This window comes from Trichomycterus rosablanca, chromosome 5, assembly GCF_030014385.1.
Source record: "Trichomycterus rosablanca isolate fTriRos1 chromosome 5, fTriRos1.hap1, whole genome shotgun sequence".
In the NCBI taxonomy this organism is placed as follows: Eukaryota; Metazoa; Chordata; class Actinopteri; order Siluriformes; family Trichomycteridae; genus Trichomycterus; species Trichomycterus rosablanca.
The window spans coordinates 27234684-27252874 of record NC_085992.1 but is presented as its reverse complement, the minus strand read 5'-3'; the positions used below and the strand labels follow the sequence as shown (position 1 = coordinate 27252874).

The 18191-nt window shown below is 38.6% G+C and overlaps 1 protein-coding gene across 3 annotated transcripts in view; it reads left to right on the top strand.

The window, feature by feature from the left end:
- The window catches only part of tjap1 (tight junction associated protein 1 (peripheral)), a 138519-nt gene that overhangs the window by 102931 nt on the left and 17397 nt on the right, over positions 1 to 18191 (top strand). The window lies entirely within an intron of this gene.

Genomic DNA, 18191 nt, shown 5'->3' with positions numbered 1-18191 from the left:
TCACTGTCCATTTTATCAGCTCCACTTACCATATAGAAGCATTTTGTAGATCTACAATTACTGACTGTAGTCCATCTGTTTCTCTGCATGCTTTGTTAGCCTCCTTTCATGCTGTTCTTCAATGGTCAGGACTCTCCCAGGACCACTACAGAGTAGATATTATTTGGGTGGTGGGTCATTCTCAGCACCGCAGTGACACTGACATGGTGGTGGTGTGTTAGTGTGTGTTGTGCTGGTATGAGTGGATAAGACACAGCAGCGCTAATGGAATTTTAGTCCACCAATGAGAATAGTCCACTAACCAAAAATATATCCAGCCAACAGCGTCCCATGGGTAGCGTCCTGTGACCACTGATGAAGGTCTAGAAGATGACCAACTCAAACAGCAGCAATAGATGAGCGATCGTCTCTGACTTTACATCTACAAGGTGGACCAACAGGTAGGAGTGTCTAATAGAGTGGACAGTGAGTGGACATGGTATTTAAGAACTCCAGCAGCGCTGCTGTGTCTGATCCACTCATACCAGCACAACACACACTAACACACCACCACTATGTCAGTGTCACTGCAGTGATGAGAATGATCCACCACCTAAATAATACCTGCTCTGTGGTGGTCCTGTGGGGGTCCTGACCGTTGTAGAACAAAGTAAAAGAAGGTTAAAAAAGTATGTAGAGAAATAGATGGACTACAGTCAGTAATTGTAGAACTACAAAGTGCTTTTATATGGTAAGTGGAGCTGATAAAATTGACTGAGTGTAGAAACAAGGAGGAGGTTTTAATGTTATGTCTGATCAGTGTATGTTATTGCAACTTTGTATTGCACCTATGAGGGAGGAAGGTGACAGAATAGAAACTGTTTTTGAGAGTATATAGTCTGATAATTGGTCATTGGTTATAGAGTCTGGTTGTTATTGTAAGCCCTGATAGCTGCTGGAATGAAGGATCGCGGAAGAGTCTGGTGCTGAAGGAGCTTGTTAGAACCCCTACAGACTCATGCAGTGGATGTAAGCTGTTGTGCGTGATGGATGACAGCTTTGGCTATCATCCTCCTTTCTCCCACCTCCTCCACAGATTCGAGAGGATAGTTCAAGACAGAGCTCGCTCTCTTGACCAGCTTGTTTAGTCTTTTCCTTTCTCTCTCCGAGATTGCACACCACTGCATAGAAGATGGATGACACAGAGACCGCGAACTCCAAAGAACCTCAGTGTCCTCAGTAGATGGAAACAACCTTGGCCCTTTCTCTGTAAGACAGAGTGACTACCAAGTTACAGTCCATTTTTAATTTAAAGGTCAATTTTATGGGGATAGTTGGTGTGACTAACTTGGTCAACTTGGAATCAGCTTTACTATACATTTGCCGGACACACATGCTGCTATACACCTGGGTGCCTGTTTTTTTTTTTAGAAGTTGTAGTTCAGACATAAAGAACCAGTTTTATCTGCCTTGTTAGGATATTGTCTTCAAACTTTGCAGGTACTGAAGGGTCAAATTTGACCCATGAAAACCGATAGTGTTTTCTATGAGGAAATTAATCTGTGATCTTTCTTTGCTTTGAATTTGTGCTTCACCAACATTTTCCTGCATCTTTCACTCTGACATTGTTTGTCAACAAGTAACACCATTGGTTTGTTTTGACTGGGTGCGTTAATAGAAATTTTTTTTTTTGCATGGCAAGGGGTTAAATATTAAAGAGGCCTCTCAGGTGTCGCAGCGGTAAAAACACACTCTGACACCAGAGCTGGGATCTCGAATACATCATATCGAGTCTCAGCTCTGCTTGCCGGCTGGGCCGAGCAGCCACATGAACAACAATTGGCCTGTTGTTCAGATAGGGGTGGGATATTAAAAAACCAGATAGGGTCTCTCTCATAACTAATGCAATTATGACCTCTGCTGGCTGATTGATGGCATCTGCACAGAGACGGGAAAAGAGTGCTGTCTGGATGTGTATCTCCATACACAGTGCTGATCCACACTGCACTCATTAAAGTATAGGTGACAAAATGCATATGGCTGCTGCCCACGTGTCGGAGGGGGCGAGGGTTAGCTTCGTTCTCCTCAATCAGAGCGGGGATCGGCATTGGTGGAGAGGAAGCATGACGCAATTGGGCAATTGGACGCATTAAAAGAGAGAAAAAGGGGAGAAAATGCATTAACAAAATATATATATATGAAATATATATATATATATAAAAAAAGTTTAAGTGAATGAAGTTTTGCCCCAGTTGCGTTGTGTTGTTCTTTACCGTGCAGGTGATTTTTCATGCTGCTGTTTGGACATTGCTTTTTACTTCCCCAGGCATTTGGCAGTCGTTATTGTTTAACCTTCATTATGACAGGCACATAAGTTATTTATTAAGAAAAAAATTCTAGATGTTCCGGAATATCGACTAAACATTGCATTGTGTGCATAGGCTCAAAGTAAATTTTTCATTTGGAGTGACCTTCAGGGATGTTAATGTGAGCCTGGGGCATCATTAGACCCAATTAACTGGGCCATATGTCCCGGTAAAATGTTGCTGTGCCCACTTATCTCACTGCAGTTAAAAGTCAATAAGAAAACAATAAAGATTTGCGTTTTATACTAAAGTGTTTTATACTAAAGCCATAAAGATTTCCAAATGCTCAGCCGAACTGCAGGAGACGGCACACTTCACACCAGAGATGGGGACTTGAGTCTGACTATATATATATATATATATATATATATATATATATATATATATATATATATATATATATATATATATGAATGATCCGACATCATTCTGATCGTGTCATTTACTGCTCTCTAATAACGCTTCGGCCGTCTTAACCCGCAACGCACGCAACGGGTAAATGTTCCAGTTTCCGGCAAAGTGATGAAGCGTCGCTCCCTACTTAAAATGGTGGAATACCCTACGTAGTGCTCTTCACAGTAACACATAATGTGAATGGAACGCTCCTACATAATTGCTGCTAATGATTGTAAGAACCGCTTTCTGAACCAATCAGACCTTCTGATTTTAATTTTTTGTAAGAAATACTATTATTTGCATTTATTCAGTTTGCGTCACACAGATGATTGTCAATGAAATGCTTGATTGGCTTTCTAACGAGTTCGTGTTTTACGAAGGTTTTTAATTATATGCACGTTTACAAATTAATGGATTATATTTCTAATTGGACAACACAAGGTTATAAATTTAATAGCATCTGGAACAAGGTAAGGTAAGCAGTATTATGGATTTTTTTGCTGTGTTTGGGATTTTGGCCGCTGTGCCGTAATTTGCAATGAAAACAAAACATCAGTTTAAGCTTTTAACTGGTACCAAGGAAAGTAAAGACATTAAGTAAAACGACAAAATACAGTCGCTAATCTGTTGTTGTTTTTATCTGAACTTACATATTATTTGTTTATTTCTACGCTACATTTCCACTATATGTTTTGTGTAGATTATATTGACTTGTGAATTGACTCAGACTCTAGCCTAAAGACTCACGACTCGACTCAAGACTCGTATTTTGTGACTTGTGAACATCTCTGCCTCACACCAGACAATTTTTCCTATAATAACTCAACATATTTTTAAAGCCACTTTCTTTTTGTTTTTCACTTAAAGTAATGGACATATTTAAATATTTAAAAGAAAGTCAGCAACCCAGCAGGCAAGGTAATAATAGCTCATAGCTATCATGTTTTCATACTTCATACATTGTCAGTATACCCCATGTGTATGTTAGTGGAAAAAAGTGGTGGTGCAAAACGATTTTTGTTTGTTTAAGAAAGTGCACATAAACAAAATGAATGGAAAGAAACACCTCTTCAGTGTTAAACCGCTTCATCTATTTAGTCTTTTACGGGTTTTTTACCAGATGCAAGCAGAGAGGTACAGCTGTAACCCTCTTAATTCTTTGTGTGTCTGGAGGCATGTTTTCCACTGTGTTACTTATTGTATCTTATTAATTACACTTTGTGGTCATTTGGGAATTGAGGACACTAATTGTTGCAGTATTGCAAGTGAAATTTCCATTTTTGCTTGATACAAGACTTCAGCTGCTTAACAGTATAAGGTTGCTGTTGTTTGATTCTCCTCCTCATGTTGTGCCATACATTTTCAGTAAGAGACAGATCTGGACTGCTGTCAGGCCGGTCATGCACACATGCACTGTGTCTACAAAACCATACTGTTGTAGCAAATACAGAGTGAAACCTGGCATATGCATCACTTTGCTAAAATAGTTATGGGCTTCCTGGGAGGAGACACTGCCTTAATGGCAGTATGTGTCTCTTTAAAAATCCCAATATACGCATGTGCCTTAATGGTACCTTTACACCTTCATTCCATTTCTGCATTTCTGCAACCCATTCCAAAAATAGCAGTAAAACACGCTAGCACACCAGAGCTGACATCTCAAACTCATCGGTTCGAATCGGTTCCTGCCACCCGGCAGGCTGGGCACCTACACAAACAATGATCGGCTTGTTGTTCCAGGGAATGGTGCCGGTGGGGATTCCTCATAACTGATGCAGTTACGACCTCTGCTGGCTGATTGATGGCGCCTGCACAAAGACGAGGGATAATGGAGATCAGGGTGTGTCTATCCATACACAATATGACTCGCTTTGTGCAGGTGAAAAGATGCAGTTGGCTACCGCACATGGAGGGGGTGTGTGTTAGTCACGGCTCTTCTTAGTCAGAGTGGAGGTCAGCATCAGTACAGAGGAAGTGTTATGCAATCGGGTAATTGGATACGACTCGGTTGGTAGGAAAATTGGGGGAAAATGCAAAAAAAAAAAAGATGTTTTGCCTCTGAGGATACCAAGCGATTAAGTGTTTCAGGTGTCCTTGTCGCAGCAGTATGGAGTTGCATATGTTGCTCTATTATCTAGAGATGGGAGGATCAATCTGCTATGTATCGAAATCGGCCAATTTTTAATCAAAATATGCGATCGGTCGATATTTCCTAAATTCAGCAGATCCGATCGCGTGATAACAGCTCAGTGGATTGATCCAGACTTTGAGCTACAAAGCGCCAACCATCGCATCACCATTCGTCAACCATCGCATTTCACAACCTAAAATAACATCATTAACGTTGTGCATCATACATACGATGCAATTTTGCTGATTGAAATATTTACTTTAAAAAGATAATACAACCCGATCCCATCTGAGTCGATTCTATCAGCACGTTATATAAGTTCGTGGTTCACTTTGGTAAATCGTAAGTGGTTCTTGCTTTTGATGTAGATGAGAACAGAAAATGTTACAGAGCCAATCAGAGGCAAAAGTTTATTCATTACTAAATTCGTTAGTTCAGGATCATCTGCTCTCAACTCAAAAGAAGCTTTATTGGCATGACAAATAAGGACATTCGTATTGCCAAAGCAAGTTACAGAGAAAAAAATAAAAATAAGAAAGAACAAATTTATACAAAAGTTACATGTGCAAACAAATATAAAATAGAATAAAATATTAATAAAAACGGTGCAAAATAATAACAATAAAAATTATAATATTTACATTAATGAGGTAATAACGATCAGTTTGTGTGTGTGTATCTCTGTGTGTGTGCACGTCTCTCTCTCTTGTGCGTGTGTGTGTGTGTGTGTGCACGTCTCTCTCTCTCTGTGTTTGTGTGTGTGTGTGCGTGTCTCTCTCTCTTTTGTGCGTGTGTGTGTGTGTGCGTGCGTGTCTCTCTCTTTTGTGTGTTTGTGTGTGTCGTTCGCTCTGTGTGTCTTTATATATTAATAATTTAAATATTAAATTATTAATATATTATTCTATTTTATATTTTTTGCACATGTAACTGTTTTGTATAGTTTTGTTCTTTCTTATTTTTATTATTTCTCTGTAATTTGCTTTGGCAATACGAATGTCCTCATTTGTCATGCCAATAAAGCTTCTTTTGAGTTTGAGTGTTTCTCTCTCGCGCGCTCTGTGTGTGTGTGTGTGTGTACCTGTGTGTTCTCACTGTAGATGTAGTAGAGGATCTTGGTGTGGGTGTGGGTGTGGGTGTGGGTTTGGGTGTGTGTCTCGCTCGCTCCCCGCTCTCCGTTTTCAGATTTGAATTTCGACAATAAACAGCTCTTATTATGACTGATTGATTCCCTCTACTGATGGAAGTGGAATGGGTGGATTACAGCCGAACTGCGCTGAAACAAAAAAATATATAGCGGCTCCCAGAGGCGCGACTCGGTTCCTTTTGTTCATTTTAAAGAGCCGTTTAATAGAATCGGATCGTTCGCGAACGACTCATCAGTATCAGAATATTTTTGACGGCACCCCTGACGAAGCCAGACGGCACCCCGGTTGAGAAAGGCTGAGTTAGACTAATGAAATATGTCTCCTGTGGGTGAAAAAATGTATTGCTTTAGTTTTAGAAGTAAAAAAAAATCTTGCAATGCCGCAATTCCACTGTGTGATGGTCCATCCCAGATGCCTTAGAGCACAGAGAAATTGATGCTGCATCTGGACATGGTTAACATTCAGTTTCTTTATCGTACAGTAAAGTTGTTAGTGGAGTCTGTGAATGTAACTCTGTATTGTAGTGCTTGACAAAGGTTTGCCAAAGTAATCCCTTGCCCATGTGGTTCAATCATCTACTGATGAATACTGTTTTTGATGCAGTGTCGTCTGAGGGATCAGAGATCACGGGTGTTTAGCTTAGGCTTGCAGCCTTGCTCTTTACGCCCTGAAGATTTCTACCTCTTGAATCGTTTGACAATAATATGCACTCAGGCCGTGGTTTAAAACTGTTCTAAGGAGCTGTAGAGCTACTTGTGGTAAACAAATAACCACCAAAGTAGCTATTTAAACTCTTCTTCTTATTCTATTCTAATGTGTATGCTGATGATTCAGCCTGATTTGCTCTCAGTTAGTGCTGATGTATCACTGACTTTCTCTTGGCCTGTCTCCCTGATTGAGTCAGTGTCTAATTCATTTGCAATCATACCAGTCTTCAATTCCAATCAGGCAACCCCCCCACCCCCACCCCACGCTCCTGAAAGGCAACCGGATTTAATTAGCATTCCTTCCATCAAATGAGGCTGCAGCTCAGCTTCTGCTTGATTTACTCTCCTGTACATCCCAAACCTCAATGCCGTCTCATATAATAGCCTAATTGGATAACAATTGTGCAATGATTGCGTGCCACTGAGAACGCGGTGTGTAATTACACTATGCCAGACTTGTATGAATTTAGGCTGTGAGATTTTTAACATCAGTAAATGGGTGAGCTGGAGAAGCAGTGGCTGAATGAATGGTAATTATGACCACTGTGTTGATGTATTTATTTCTCATTTGTGTACTTTTCCTGATTTATTCACAACTATTACCACTCTGGCCTTGGCTGTTTAAATGGCTGATTCAGTTAGCTTCTGCCTTGATTTAGTCCAGGTTGATGTGTCTGTGCATTGCAGAACAAACAGGGTAATGGTAATTATTGAACATGTGCAGTCTGTGTGTGCAGGAAGCAGTGAAGTCTGATTTATATTATGCAGTGGGTGTTTATGGCTGTGCTCAGTGATAAGCTCTGGGGCTTGCTAATCGAATTTTATTCCATTTTATTTTTTACTAGGTGAGAAAACCCCTTATGATATTTTCTATTGTGAATCTGAGAGTAAAAAGGGAGAAAAGTCTGTTAAGAGCGAAATGGACTTGTTCAATTCCAATAGTCTTTGTAGGCATAAATGTGTATTAATATTATTAGTTTTTTAGAACTTCCTAATCCAAAAACTCCTTGATGTGTATTTGCCATATATATATATATATATACGTATATACAGCGGGGAAAATAAGTATTGAACACATCAACATTTTTCTCAGTAAATATATTTCTGATGGGACTATTGACATGAAATTTTCACCAGATGTTGGTAACAACCCAAGTAATCCACACATATAAAGCAGTAAAAACAAATAAGTCCAAAAATTAAGTTATGTGTAATAAAGTGAAATAACACAGGGAAAAAATATTGAACACGCTTACTGAAATTTATTAAATATTTAGTAGAAAAGCCTTTGTTGGTAATGACAGCTTCAAGACGCCTTCTGTATGGAGAAACTAGTCGCATGCATTGTTCAGGTGTGATTTTCTTCCACACAAACTGTCTTCAGATCATGAAGGTTTCGGGTGATCGACTTGGCCATTCTAGCAGCTTTATTTTCTTTCTCTTACTTACACTTTTCTTTGAAACAACTGCACCTGCTAATTCCAGGTCTTTCTGAAGCTCTCCGTGAGTGGTCCTTGGCTCTTGGACAACTCTTCTGATTATTCTTTTGACTCCTCTGTCAGAAATCTTGCAAGGAGCACCTGGCCGTGGCCGGTTTATGGTGAAATGATGTTCTTTCCACTTCCGGATAATGGCCCCAACGGTGCTCACTGGAACATTCAGAAGTTTAGAAATACGTCTGTAACCAATACCATCAGTATGTTTTGCAACTATAAGGTTGCGAAGGTCTTGAGAGAGCTCTTTGCTTTTACCCATCACGAGATGCTTTTTGTGTGACACCTTGGTAATAAGAAACCTTTTTGTAGGCCATCAATTAGGACTAAACCAGCTGATATTAATTTGCACTGATAGGGGCAGGATTGCTTTCTAAATACTGACAGATTTCAGCTGGTGTTTTTGCTTTACATGCCTTTTTGCACCTCCTTTTTTTCATGTGTTCAATGCTTTTTCCCTTGTCATTTCACTTTATTACACATAACTTAATTTTTGGACTTATTTGTTTTGACTGCTTTATATGTGTGGATTACTTGGGTTGTTATATATATATACAGTGCCTTGCAAAAGTATTCAGCCCCCTTGAACTTTTCAACCATTTGCCACATTTCAGGCTTCAAACATAATGATATGAAATTGTAATTTTTTGTGAAGAATCAACAACAAGTGGGACACAATCGTGAAGTAGAACAAAATGTATTGGATATTTTAAACTTTTTTTAGAAATAAAAAACTAAAAAGTGGGGCGTGCAATATTATTCAGCCCCTTTACTTTCAGTGCAGCAAACTCACTCCAGAAGTTCAGTGAGGATCTCTGAATGATCCAATGTTGACCTAAATGACTGATGGTGATAAATAGAATCCACCTGTGTGTAATCAAGTCTCCGTATAAATGCACCTGCTCTGTGACAGTCTCAGAGTTCTGTTTAAAGCGCAGAGAGCATCATGAAGACCAAGGAACACACCAGGCAGGTCCGAGATACTGTTGTGGAGAAGTTTAAAGCCGGATTTGGATACAAAAAGATTTCCCAAGCTTTAAACATCTCAAGGAGCACTGTGCAAGCGATCATATTGAAATGGAAGGAGTATCAGACCACTGCAAATCTACCAAGACCCGGCCATCCCTCTAAACTTTCAGCTCAAACAAGGAGAAGACTGATCAGAGATGCAGCCAAGAGGCCCATGATCACTCTGAATGAACTGCAGAGATCTACAGCTGAGGTGGGAGAATCTGTCCATAGGACACAATCAGTCGTACACTGCACAAATCTGGCCTTAATGGAAGAGTGGCAAGAAGAAAGCCATTTCTCAAAGATATCTATAAAAAGTCACCTGGGAGACACACCAAACATGTGGAAGAAGGTGCTCTGGTCAGATGAAACCAAAATCGAACTTTTTGGCCACAATGCAAAACGTTATGTTTGGCGTAAAAGCAACACAGCTCATCACCCTGAACACACCATCCCCACTGTCAAACATGGTGGTGGCAGCATCATGGTTTGGGCCTGTTTTTCTTCAGCAGGGACAGGGAAGATGGTTAAAATTGATGGGAAGATGGATGGAGCCAAATACAGGACCATTCTGGAAGAAAACCTGTTGCAGTCTGCAAAAGACCTGAGACTGGGACGGAGATTTATCTTCCAACAAGACAATGATCCAAAACATAAAGCAAAATCTACAATGGAATGGTTCACAAATAAACGTATCCAGGTGTTAGAATGGCCAAGTCAAAGTCCAGACCTGAATCCCATCGAGAATCTGTGGAAAGAGCTGAAAACTGCTGTTCACAAACGCTCTCCATCCAACCTCACTGAGCTCGAGCTGTTTTGCAAGGAAGAATGGGCAAAAATTTCAGTCTCTCGATGTGCAAAACTGATAGAGACATACCCCAAGCGACTTGCAGCTGTAATCGCAGCAAAAGGTGGCGCTACAAAGTATTAACGCAAGGGGGCTGAATAATATTGCACGCCCCACTTTTCAGTTTTTTATTTCTAAAAAAAGTTTAAAATATCCAATAAATTTCGTTCCACTTCACGATTGTGTCCCACTTGTTGTTGATTCTTCACAAAAAATTACAATTTCATATCGTTATGTTTGAAGCCTGAAATGTGGCGAAAGGTTGAAAAGTTCAAGGGGGCTGAATACTTTTGCAAGGCACTGTACATATTATAGCAAGCCAAACAGGAAATATATAGCAAACGCTTATGTATATGGAATAAAACTGATATATATGGAATGAAAACTGATATATATGGAATGAAAACTGATATATATAAAATGAAACTCAATATATTTGGAATAAAACTGATATATATGGAATAAAAACTGATATATATAAAATGAAACTCGATATATATGGAATGAAACCAGGACCGGTGCTAGGGTTTAATTTGATATATTTTGAGTTTAATTTTATATACATCAGTTTATAAAACCATCACATCACCATTCATCAACCATCGTACAGAAACCATCGTGAAAGCTCTTCATGACCTAAAATAACATAATTAACGTTGTGCATCATACATAGTTCAGGATCATCTGCTCTGACTGACAGAAAACTTTTAGCTCCTTAGACGGAACGAGTCTGACTCGGTTACAGATCTGTGGTAATAGCAGTTTAATTAAGCTTTTTAATTAAGCTTTTTAATGTGAGTCACACAAAATGTTCTGTAGTAGTTGGTGTTTATTTAAAACCACGACATTAATTAATAACAGTAAACACGGAGAGATAACTGAGAAGAGAAACTTACGCTTCGCATAAAATGAATCGACTCATGAATCACTTATATCGATACTGTGAACAGAGCGTCTCTCTTAAAGGCACACACACGTCAATGCTTCTGTCAGCGGTTTATCTTCACTGTTCGTCCTATTTTTAAGGTTTTTTCAGACTGAACTGTATAACATCTAACCTGCGTGTGTGGGTGGTCAGTTAGACCAGACAGTTAGAGTTCATACTAGGGCTGGGCGGTATATTGCAAATATTGATATATTCAATATTACTTTTTACACAATGTTGAAAATGACCATATTCAATATATCGAGGGAAACTGAATCACTAAGTCAACGATTTTTTTCAAACAAATTATTCATTGAAATCGATTTAGGGAACTGTGCTCTTATCTATGGTAAAGATTCATTCATTTTGCTCACTCTCTTTCAGTTCATTTGTTAAAGAGATTCAGATGTATAAACCAATCAGAGTCTGGTGTATCATTGTCCTGTTTTAGTTTGCTGGTCTCAGCATTTATAATTGTTCAATGATTTTTCTAGGCATAACTGAACAACTCTTTTTTTTTTTAATATACATTAAAGCTCCTTTGCATTGTCAAAAAAGTAATGTTTGCCCATTACCTGTAATTTTCTGGGAATGTTGATTATAGAAACTGATTGCTTACATGAATAACAATCAATAGCAATACCTAGGACTATGAGAGACATTTTTAACCAAGCCAAAATAAAAACAATCCTCATTTTTTAGAGAGAAAATGGTCTAAAAGAATGCATCTAAAAAAACAATAGGCCTCGACAAGGGCTGACAATATAAAAATTACCTACCCTTCCTGCTGTGTATATAACCATTGTTATAACCATTGCATAAAACGTCTAAATAAGCTACAGAGAAAAAAATAAAAATAAGAAAGAACAAATTTATACAAAAGTTACATGTGCAAACAAATATAAAATAGAATAAAATATTAATAAAAACGGTGCAAAATAATAACAATAAAAATTATAATATTTACATTAATGAGGTAATAACGATCAGTTTGTGTGTGTGTATCTCTGTGTGTGTGCACGTCTCTCTCTCTTGTGCGTGTGTGTGTGTGTGTGTGCACGTCTCTCTCTCTCTGTGTTTGTGTGTGTGTGTGCGTGTCTCTCTCTCTTTTGTGCGTGTGTGTGTGTGTGCGTGCGTGTCTCTCTCTTTTGTGTGTTTGTGTGTGTCGTTCGCTCTGTGTGTCTTTATATATTAATAATTTAAATATTAAATTATTAATATATTATTCTATTTTATATTTTTTGCACATGTAACTGTTTTGTATAGTTTTGTTCTTTCTTATTTTTATTATTTCTCTGTAATTTGCTTTGGCAATACGAATGTCCTCATTTGTCATGCCAATAAAGCTTCTTTTGAGTTTGAGTGTTTCTCTCTCGCGCGCTCTGTGTGTGTGTGTGTGTGTACCTGTGTGTTCTCACTGTAGATGTAGTAGAGGATCTTGGTGTGGGTGTGGGTGTGGGTGTGGGTTTGGGTGTGTGTCTCGCTCGCTCCCCGCTCTCCGTTTTCAGATTTGAATTTCGACAATAAACAGCTCTTATTATGACTGATTGATTCCCTCTACTGATGGAAGTGGAATGGGTGGATTACAGCCGAACTGCGCTGAAACAAAAAAATATATAGCGGCTCCCAGAGGCGCGACTCGGTTCCTTTTGTTCATTTTAAAGAGCCGTTTAATAGAATCGGATCGTTCGCGAACGACTCATCAGTATCAGAATATTTTTGACGGCACCCCTGACGAAGCCAGACGGCACCCCGGTTGAGAAAGGCTGAGTTAGACTAATGAAATATGTCTCCTGTGGGTGAAAAAATGTATTGCTTTAGTTTTAGAAGTAAAAAAAAATCTTGCAATGCCGCAATTCCACTGTGTGATGGTCCATCCCAGATGCCTTAGAGCACAGAGAAATTGATGCTGCATCTGGACATGGTTAACATTCAGTTTCTTTATCGTACAGTAAAGTTGTTAGTGGAGTCTGTGAATGTAACTCTGTATTGTAGTGCTTGACAAAGGTTTGCCAAAGTAATCCCTTGCCCATGTGGTTCAATCATCTACTGATGAATACTGTTTTTGATGCAGTGTCGTCTGAGGGATCAGAGATCACGGGTGTTTAGCTTAGGCTTGCAGCCTTGCTCTTTACGCCCTGAAGATTTCTACCTCTTGAATCGTTTGACAATAATATGCACTCAGGCCGTGGTTTAAAACTGTTCTAAGGAGCTGTAGAGCTACTTGTGGTAAACAAATAACCACCAAAGTAGCTATTTAAACTCTTCTTCTTATTCTATTCTAATGTGTATGCTGATGATTCAGCCTGATTTGCTCTCAGTTAGTGCTGATGTATCACTGACTTTCTCTTGGCCTGTCTCCCTGATTGAGTCAGTGTCTAATTCATTTGCAATCATACCAGTCTTCAATTCCAATCAGGCAACCCCCCCACCCCCACCCCACGCTCCTGAAAGGCAACCGGATTTAATTAGCATTCCTTCCATCAAATGAGGCTGCAGCTCAGCTTCTGCTTGATTTACTCTCCTGTACATCCCAAACCTCAATGCCGTCTCATATAATAGCCTAATTGGATAACAATTGTGCAATGATTGCGTGCCACTGAGAACGCGGTGTGTAATTACACTATGCCAGACTTGTATGAATTTAGGCTGTGAGATTTTTAACATCAGTAAATGGGTGAGCTGGAGAAGCAGTGGCTGAATGAATGGTAATTATGACCACTGTGTTGATGTATTTATTTCTCATTTGTGTACTTTTCCTGATTTATTCACAACTATTACCACTCTGGCCTTGGCTGTTTAAATGGCTGATTCAGTTAGCTTCTGCCTTGATTTAGTCCAGGTTGATGTGTCTGTGCATTGCAGAACAAACAGGGTAATGGTAATTATTGAACATGTGCAGTCTGTGTGTGCAGGAAGCAGTGAAGTCTGATTTATATTATGCAGTGGGTGTTTATGGCTGTGCTCAGTGATAAGCTCTGGGGCTTGCTAATCGAATTTTATTCCATTTTATTTTTTACTAGGTGAGAAAACCCCTTATGATATTTTCTATTGTGAATCTGAGAGTAAAAAGGGAGAAAAGTCTGTTAAGAGCGAAATGGACTTGTTCAATTCCAATAGTCTTTGTAGGCATAAATGTGTATTAATATTATTAGTTTTTTAGAACTTCCTAATCCAAAAACTCCTTGATGTGTATTTGCCATATATATATATATATATACGTATATACAGCGGGGAAAATAAGTATTGAACACATCAACATTTTTCTCAGTAAATATATTTCTGATGGGACTATTGACATGAAATTTTCACCAGATGTTGGTAACAACCCAAGTAATCCACACATATAAAGCAGTAAAAACAAATAAGTCCAAAAATTAAGTTATGTGTAATAAAGTGAAATAACACAGGGAAAAAATATTGAACACGCTTACTGAAATTTATTAAATATTTAGTAGAAAAGCCTTTGTTGGTAATGACAGCTTCAAGACGCCTTCTGTATGGAGAAACTAGTCGCATGCATTGTTCAGGTGTGATTTTCTTCCACACAAACTGTCTTCAGATCATGAAGGTTTCGGGTGATCGACTTGGCCATTCTAGCAGCTTTATTTTCTTTCTCTTACTTACACTTTTCTTTGAAACAACTGCACCTGCTAATTCCAGGTCTTTCTGAAGCTCTCCGTGAGTGGTCCTTGGCTCTTGGACAACTCTTCTGATTATTCTTTTGACTCCTCTGTCAGAAATCTTGCAAGGAGCACCTGGCCGTGGCCGGTTTATGGTGAAATGATGTTCTTTCCACTTCCGGATAATGGCCCCAACGGTGCTCACTGGAACATTCAGAAGTTTAGAAATACGTCTGTAACCAATACCATCAGTATGTTTTGCAACTATAAGGTTGCGAAGGTCTTGAGAGAGCTCTTTGCTTTTACCCATCACGAGATGCTTTTTGTGTGACACCTTGGTAATAAGAAACCTTTTTGTAGGCCATCAATTAGGACTAAACCAGCTGATATTAATTTGCACTGATAGGGGCAGGATTGCTTTCTAAATACTGACAGATTTCAGCTGGTGTTTTTGCTTTACATGCCTTTTTGCACCTCCTTTTTTTCATGTGTTCAATGCTTTTTCCCTTGTCATTTCACTTTATTACACATAACTTAATTTTTGGACTTATTTGTTTTGACTGCTTTATATGTGTGGATTACTTGGGTTGTTATATATATATACAGTGCCTTGCAAAAGTATTCAGCCCCCTTGAACTTTTCAACCATTTGCCACATTTCAGGCTTCAAACATAATGATATGAAATTGTAATTTTTTGTGAAGAATCAACAACAAGTGGGACACAATCGTGAAGTAGAACAAAATGTATTGGATATTTTAAACTTTTTTTAGAAATAAAAAACTAAAAAGTGGGGCGTGCAATATTATTCAGCCCCTTTACTTTCAGTGCAGCAAACTCACTCCAGAAGTTCAGTGAGGATCTCTGAATGATCCAATGTTGACCTAAATGACTGATGGTGATAAATAGAATCCACCTGTGTGTAATCAAGTCTCCGTATAAATGCACCTGCTCTGTGACAGTCTCAGAGTTCTGTTTAAAGCGCAGAGAGCATCATGAAGACCAAGGAACACACCAGGCAGGTCCGAGATACTGTTGTGGAGAAGTTTAAAGCCGGATTTGGATACAAAAAGATTTCCCAAGCTTTAAACATCTCAAGGAGCACTGTGCAAGCGATCATATTGAAATGGAAGGAGTATCAGACCACTGCAAATCTACCAAGACCCGGCCGTCCCTCTAAACTTTCAGCTCAAACAAGGAGAAGACTGATCAGAGATGCAGCCAAGAGGCCCATGATCACTCTGAATGAACTGCAGAGATCTACAGCTGAGGTGGGAGAATCTGTCCATAGGACACAATCAGTCGTACACTGCACAAATCTGGCCTTAATGGAAGAGTGGCAAGAAGAAAGCCATTTCTCAAAGATATCTATAAAAAGTCACCTGGGAGACACACCAAACATGTGGAAGAAGGTGCTCTGGTCAGATGAAACCAAAATCGAACTTTTTGGCCACAATGCAAAACGTTATGTTTGGCGTAAAAGCAACACAGCTCATCACCCTGAACACACCATCCCCACTGTCAAACATGGTGGTGGCAGCATCATGGTTTGGGCCTGTTTTTCTTCAGCAGGGACAGGGAAGATGGTTAAAATTGATGGGAAGATGGATGGAGCCAAATACAGGACCATTCTGGAAGAAAACCTGTTGCAGTCTGCAAAAGACCTGAGACTGGGACGGAGATTTATCTTCCAACAAGACAATGATCCAAAACATAAAGCAAAATCTACAATGGAATGGTTCACAAATAAACGTATCCAGGTGTTAGAATGGCCAAGTCAAAGTCCAGACCTGAATCCCATCGAGAATCTGTGGAAAGAGCTGAAAACTGCTGTTCACAAACGCTCTCCATCCAACCTCACTGAGCTCGAGCTGTTTTGCAAGGAAGAATGGGCAAAAATTTCAGTCTCTCGATGTGCAAAACTGATAGAGACATACCCCAAGCGACTTGCAGCTGTAATCGCAGCAAAAGGTGGCGCTACAAAGTATTAACGCAAGGGGGCTGAATAATATTGCACGCCCCACTTTTCAGTTTTTTATTTCTAAAAAAAGTTTAAAATATCCAATAAATTTCGTTCCACTTCACGATTGTGTCCCACTTGTTGTTGATTCTTCACAAAAAATTACAATTTCATATCGTTATGTTTGAAGCCTGAAATGTGGCGAAAGGTTGAAAAGTTCAAGGGGGCTGAATACTTTTGCAAGGCACTGTACATATTATAGCAAGCCAAACAGGAAATATATAGCAAACGCTTATGTATATGGAATAAAACTGATATATATGGAATGAAAACTGATATATATGGAATGAAAACTGATATATATAAAATGAAACTCAATATATTTGGAATAAAACTGATATATATGGAATAAAAACTGATATATATAAAATGAAACTCGATATATATGGAATGAAACCAGGACCGGTGCTAGGGTTTAATTTGATATATTTTGAGTTTAATTTTATATACATCAGTTTATAAAACCATCACATCACCATTCATCAACCATCGTACAGAAACCATCGTGAAAGCTCTTCATGACCTAAAATAACATAATTAACGTTGTGCATCATACATAGTTCAGGATCATCTGCTCTGACTGACAGAAAACTTTTAGCTCCTTAGACGGAACGAGTCTGACTCGGTTACAGATCTGTGGTAATAGCAGTTTAATTAAGCTTTTTAATTAAGCTTTTTAATGTGAGTCACACAAAATGTTCTGTAGTAGTTGGTGTTTATTTAAAACCACGACATTAATTAATAACAGTAAACACGGAGAGATAACTGAGAAGAGAAACTTACGCTTCGCATAAAATGAATCGACTCATGAATCACTTATATCGATACTGTGAACAGAGCGTCTCTCTTAAAGGCACACACACGTCAATGCTTCTGTCAGCGGTTTATCTTCACTGTTCGTCCTATTTTTAAGGTTTTTTCAGACTGAACTGTATAACATCTAACCTGCGTGTGTGGGTGGTCAGTTAGACCAGACAGTTAGAGTTCATACTAGGGCTGGGCGGTATATTGCAAATATTGATATATTCAATATTACTTTTTACACAATGTTGAAAATGACCATATTCAATATATCGAGGGAAACTGAATCACTAAGTCAACGATTTTTTTCAAACAAATTATTCATTGAAATCGATTTAGGGAACTGTGCTCTTATCTATGGTAAAGATTCATTCATTTTGCTCACTCTCTTTCAGTTCATTTGTTAAAGAGATTCAGATGTATAAACCAATCAGAGTCTGGTGTATCATTGTCCTGTTTTAGTTTGCTGGTCTCAGCATTTATAATTGTTCAATGATTTTTCTAGGCATAACTGAACAACTCTTTTTTTTTTTAATATACATTAAAGCTCCTTTGCATTGTCAAAAAAGTAATGTTTGCCCATTACCTGTAATTTTCTGGGAATGTTGATTATAGAAACTGATTGCTTACATGAATAACAATCAATAGCAATACCTAGGACTATGAGAGACATTTTTAACCAAGCCAAAATAAAAACAATCCTCATTTTTTAGAGAGAAAATGGTCTAAAAGAATGCATCTAAAAAAA